We start from the raw sequence: 6,000 nt of genomic DNA, 5'->3' as shown, positions 1-6,000 counted from the left end.
CCTCCTGAGTGGCTGGGACTACAGGTACACGCCACCAGGCCCTGCTAATTTTAGTATTTTTAGTAGAGATGGGGGTTTCACCATGTTGGCCAGGATAGTCTCAAACTCCTGACCTAGTGATCTGCCTGCCTCTGCTTCCTAAACTGCTGGGATTACAGGGGTGAGCCACCGTGGCCTGGCTGTTTTTTTTGTGTGTGTTTTACCCTGTGGTTACGTTTATTAGCTATTCTCTCTACAACAACTATTCGTTGCAACTCATTCTTCAAGGCCTAGCCTCAAATGTCTCTTTTGTGAAGCTCCCTAGCATCGCTTTTCCAGGCTCCCAGACAATGTGGTTCACATCTCCAATATAAAACATATCACAGTGGCCAGGCGCGGTGGCTCATGCCTGTAATCCCAGCACTTTGGGAGGTTGAAGCAGGCAGATCACTTGAGGTCAGGAGTTTGAGACTAGCCTGGCCAAAATAATGAAATCCAGTCACCCCTATTAAAAATACAAAAATCAGCTGGTTTTGGTGGTGCATGCCTGTGATCCCAGCTACTCAGGAGGCTGAGGCAGGAGAATGGCTTGAATCTGCAAGGTGGAAGTTTCAGTGAGCCAAGATTGCACCACTGTACTCGTCTGGGCAGCAGAGTGAGACTCCCTCTCAAACAGAAAACAAAATAAAAAACAAAATCAAAAACACAAAAACATATCACAGGCTTGTCTCAAATTGGGATTAGATGTATGTCTCCAGTTCCTCCAATAGACTGTGATCCTGTAAAGCATAGGGACTTTGTCATGGTTTTTTTTTTTTGAGATGGAGTCTCACTCTGTCACCCAGGCTGGAGTGCAGTGGTGTAATTTTGGCTCACCGCAACCTCCATCTCCTGGGTTCGCGTGATTCTCCTATCTCAGCCTCCTGAGTAGCTGGGATTACAGGCACGTGCCACCATGCCCAGCTAATTTTTGTATTTTTAGTAAAGATGAGGTTTTCACATGTTGGTCAGGTTGGTCTTGAGCTCCTGACCTCGGGATCCACCCGCCTCCGCCTCCCAAAGTGCTAGGATTACAGGTATAAGGCACCCAGCCCGCCTTTTTTTTTTTTTTTTTTTTTTTTTTTGAGATGGAGTCTCACTCTGTCCCCGAGGCTGGAGTGCAGTGGTGCGATCTTGGCTTACTGCAACCTCTGCCTCCCGGGTTCAAGAAATTCTCCTGCCTCAGCCTCCCAAGTAGCTGGGATTACAGGCGCCCACCACCATGACCAGCTAATTTTTTGTGTTTTTAGTAGAGACAGGATTTCACCATGTCGGGCAGGCTGGTCTTGAACTCCTGACCTTGTGATCCGTTCTCGGCCTCCCAAAGTGTTGGAATTACAGGTGTGAGCCAGCATGCCCAGCCGGATTTTGTTTTTAACATATTCTCTCAGTGCCTAGTTCAATGCCTTGCCCAGTATAGGAGCTCAGTGACTGTTTAATTAACTTTTACGATAGCATGGATATCTTTTAGGCCCTAAATCTGATCTGATCCAAGCACAGTCCTCATTATCTTGATAGTGGTTCTAGTTACTCAGGCTGAAAACTTTTAAGAGTCATCTTTGATTTCTTTCTTTTCTTCTTTTTTTTTTTTTTTTTTAACGAAAGTTTATTCTTAAATGTACAACAGCTCCAAAACAACACTTAATTCCAGCTATCAGTGGCAAAAGATGTTATGGCAGGGAATACTGATGTTTAAATACTGATGAAATAAAGGGTCATCATTTCCTCAGGCACAAGGAACAGCTTACTTTTTGCCAGATTTCTTAATTCCACCTGTGGTCAGGGGCCCCTTCCCTGCCACCTTCGCTTTTAGCTCCTCGAGTTTCTTTTGCTCCTCTTTTTGTTTCTGCTTGAAAGCCTTCTCTTCCTTGTGCATCTCCTTGGCCTGCTTCTTGGGCTGTTTCAGGGGCTTCTTCTTGCCACCTTCGCGGCTGGACATGGCACCTGCTGTCATCCCTGATTTCTTGTCTCTTCTTCTTCTGCCCCTTTTCACCACCTCTACTGCCATTACCTCTATTAGCTATCATTCTAAGAAATGGTTCTTGTTACCATTTTTCCTTGGGATTTTTATAGTTGTCTTACACCTACCGGGCTACCCTTCTTCCACATTTGCATATCTACTGCTATTTTCAACCCAGCAGCTATAATGATTTTTTTTTTATTTTATGAAAAAAAATTATGTAGAGCTTAGCATATGCGAGTTACTATTCTAGGCACTTTGCAAACATTAACTTATGGCCAGGCGCAGTGGCTCACACCTGTAATCGTAGCACTTTGGGAGGCCAAGGTGGGCAGATCACCTGACGTCAGGAGTTCGAGAGCAGCCTGGCCAACCTGGTGAAATCCCATCTCCACTAAAAATACAAAAAATAGCTGGGCATAGTGGCGCGCGCCTGTAATCCCAGCTACTAGGGAAGCTGAGGCAAGAGAATCTCTTGAACCTGGGAGGCAGAGGTTGCAATGAGCCAAGATTACAGCACTGCACTCCAGCCTGGGCGACAGAAAAAAAATAAATTAACATATTTATTCCTCATGATAATCATCTGAGGAAGATACTATTATTATCCTTGTTTTACAGATGAAGAAAATGAGGCACAGAAGGATTAAGTGGTTTGTCCAATGTTGCCTAACTCAGGACATACATCAGATCACCTCTTTGCTTAAAACAGTCCATGAGTTTCCCATCTCAGTCAGAGGATAGCCACAGTTCTACCAGAGGTCTAAAAGGCTATATGTGATCTGTACTCTCTCTCACTCCTGGGAGTCTCACTCTGTCGCCCAGGCTGGAGGGCAGTGGTGCTTTCTCAGCTCACTGCAACCTCCATCTCCCCAGTTCAAGCGAGTCTCCTGCCTCAGCCTCCCTAGTAGCTGGGATTACAGATATGTGCCAGCGTGCCTGGCTAATTTTTGTATTTTTACTAGAGACAGGGTTTCACCATGTTGGTCAGGCTGGTCTAGAACTCCTGACCTCAGGTGATCCACCCGCCTCGGCTTCCCAAAGTGCTGGGATTACAGTCCTGAGCCACTGCATCTGAGCCACTGAGTCTAATTTTTTTGAGTTTTTAATAGAGATGGGGTTTCACCATGTTGGCCAGGCTGGTCTGAAACTCATGACCTCAAATAGTCTGCCTGCCTCCCCCTCCCAAAGTGCTGGGATCACAGGTGCAAGTCACCGAGTCACCGTGCCCAGCTCTTCCCTACTTTATTTTCATATACATGTATTATTGTTATTTTGGTCTATTTCTCCCCAAACAAATTAAGGTCCACCAGGAGGGCAGGCCTTCATTTGTGAAACAATTATTTAAAGAGGCCTACAATATAAGGCATTGTTTTGGGCACTGAGTGGGGAAGAAAAGCTTGGTGGAGGTTGGGTGCAGTGGCTCATGCCTGTAATTCCAGCACTTTGGGAGCCCAAGGCGGGTGGATCACCTAGGGTCAAGAGTTGGAGACCAGTCTGGCCAACATGGTAAAACCCCATCTCTACTAAAAATATAAAAATTAGCTGGGCGTGGTGGTGTGTGCCTGTAGTCCCAGCTACTTGGGAGGCTGGGGCAGGAGATTTGCTTGAACCCAGGAGGCATAGGTTGCAGTGCGCCCAGACTGCACCACTGCCCTACAGCCTGGGCAACAGAGCAAGACTTCGTCTCAAAAAAATAAAATAGGCCAGGCACAGGGGCTCACACCTGTAATCCCAGCACTTTGAGGGGCCGAGGCGGCTGGATCATGAGGTCAGGAGTTCGAGATCAGCCTGGCCAATATGGTGAAACCCCATCTCTACTAAAAATATAAAAATAAGCTGGGCGTGGTGGTGTGTGCCTGTAGTCCCAGCTACTTGGGAGGCTGAAGCAGACAAATCTCTCGAACCTGGGAGGCAGAGAGGTGCAGTGAACCAAGATCGCACTACTGCACTCAAACCTGGTGATAGAGTGAGACTCCATGTCAAAAAAAAAAAAGAAAAGATATGAAATCAACCAGTAAGGCTGGGCGCGGTGGCTCACGCCTGTAATCCCAGCACTTTGGGAGGCTGAGGCGGGCGGATTACCTGAGGTCAGGAGTTTGAAACTAGCCTGACCAACGTGGTGAAACCCTGTATCTACTAAAAATACAAAAATTATCCAGGCATAGTGGCGGGCTCCTGTAATCTCAGCTACTTGGGAGGGTGAGGCAGGACAATTGCTTGAACCCAGAAGGCAGAGGTTGTAATGAGCCAGGATGACACCACCACACTCCAGCCTAGGCAACAGAGGGAGACTCTGTCTCAAAAATAAAGTAAAATAAAATAAAAATTAGCCTGGTATGGTGGCGCACACCCGTAGTCCCAGCTACTTGTGGGCTTGAGTCACAAGAATTGCTTGAACCTGGGAGGCAGATGCTGTAGTGAGCCGAGACCATGCCACTGCAATGGAGCCTGGGCGACAGAGTGAGACTTTGTCTCAAAAAATAATAAAATAATAATAATAAAAAAATCTATGTACATATACAAAACTCCACTGAATAATGGGCAAACTACTGAGGAGAATGAAAGATAAAATCATTGCTGTTTAATTAAATGTAACACAGAAAAAAATATCAAAAGTTGGCCGGGCGCAGTGGCTCATGCCTGTAATCCCAGCACTTTGGGAGGCTGAGGCGGGCGGATCATGAGGTCAGAAGATCCAGACCATTCTGGCTAACACAGTGAAAACCTATCTCTACTAAAAATACAAAAAGATAAAATTAGCTTGGCGTGGTGGTGGGCGCCTGTAGTCCCAGCTACTGGGGAGGCTGAGGCAGGAGAATGGTGTGAACCCGGAAGGCAGAGCTTGCAGTGAGCCGAGATCGCACCACTGCACTCCAGCCTGGGCGACAGAGCAAGACTCCATCTCAAAAAAAAAAAAAAAAAAAGAAATATCAAAAGTGACAGAGAGAGCAGCTTTTGGTCCACTTAATAGTTTGGATGAAGACAATTTTAAATGGATTCTGCCTGGTACTGTAAATGCCCAAGAAGAAACCACTGACTTTTGGGCAGAGTTGTAGCAAATCAGCAACTGGAGTGTCAGATTCGCAATGACTGCTCTCTTGTGTAAAACGTCAAAAACAAGTTAGTGAGCTGCAGTACCTTTACTATTTTTAAGTTGACGTTAAAGGATGTGGGAAAAAAATAGACCAATGGATATCCATCAAGAATAATTTGAATAAACAAATGAATATCATTTTAAACTATGGTAGTGGTCAGTTTCAAGAGCTGAATGCGATTTCATATTATTGTATCCTTTTTTCAACTTCCTCTTCGGAAATTTTGTGTATGCTCTTGATTTTTTTTAAAATAGGTAAGTGTATGCTCTTGCGTTCATTTATTTCACAAACATTAAAATGCTCAAACACTGCTGCGTGCACTTTTTTTACCTGATAGTTTTTTCCTTTGGATGACAGAAAACGTTAATGCTTGGTAGGTTTAAAACATTAAAAAAAATGAGTTCTTCCTTTTTGACAAGAATCACCTACCTAATTAATAAATGCTTATTTCTGGGTTCCACTCTCAGAGATCCTCGCTTTTTTATGTTTGGAGTTGGAAACCTATGTTTTCAGCCAGTACCCAAAGCGATTGTGAGGCCTGGTGGCCCAAAGATCATACCTTGAGAACGACTCGACCCAATGCTATTTTCATGTTTTGCAGCTTTCAAAATATTAACTTCAGAAATCTAAGGACGGTGGGCAACTCGGGTGGCTGTCAGAAGACCCGAGAGTGAGCCGCTCACGCTGTGCCCCGTTGCACAACTTTCCTTGACTTTCCAGATCTCTCCCTGAGGAAGAAATCAGTTCATTTTCACCGAGCAATTAACTACTCCCAACCGGTTCCGTCTATGTCCCTCAAGATGACCCCCCAAAGTCACCAGCTCATCGCCGCTGCGAAAAATAAAGCGCTGTTTGCCCCGCGTGCCCCCGCAGGGCCGCGGGAACCTGGGCTCGCTTCCCGCCACCCGGGCTCCTCCTCCTCTCGCC

At 45.7% G+C, this 6,000-nt stretch overlaps 1 pseudogene; it reads right to left on the bottom strand.

Annotated features, from left to right (window-relative positions):
- Positions 1-1,762: 1,762 nt before the first annotated feature.
- Positions 1,763-1,957, bottom strand: LOC112624562 (annotated as a pseudogene).
- Positions 1,958-6,000: the final 4,043 nt, after the last annotated feature.

The sequence above is a fragment of the Theropithecus gelada genome, chromosome 5 (assembly GCF_003255815.1).
Source record: "Theropithecus gelada isolate Dixy chromosome 5, Tgel_1.0, whole genome shotgun sequence".
Taxonomy (NCBI): domain Eukaryota; kingdom Metazoa; phylum Chordata; class Mammalia; order Primates; family Cercopithecidae; genus Theropithecus; species Theropithecus gelada.
The sequence above is the reverse complement of the archived record's forward strand: the minus strand, read 5'-3'. Positions and strand labels throughout refer to the sequence as shown.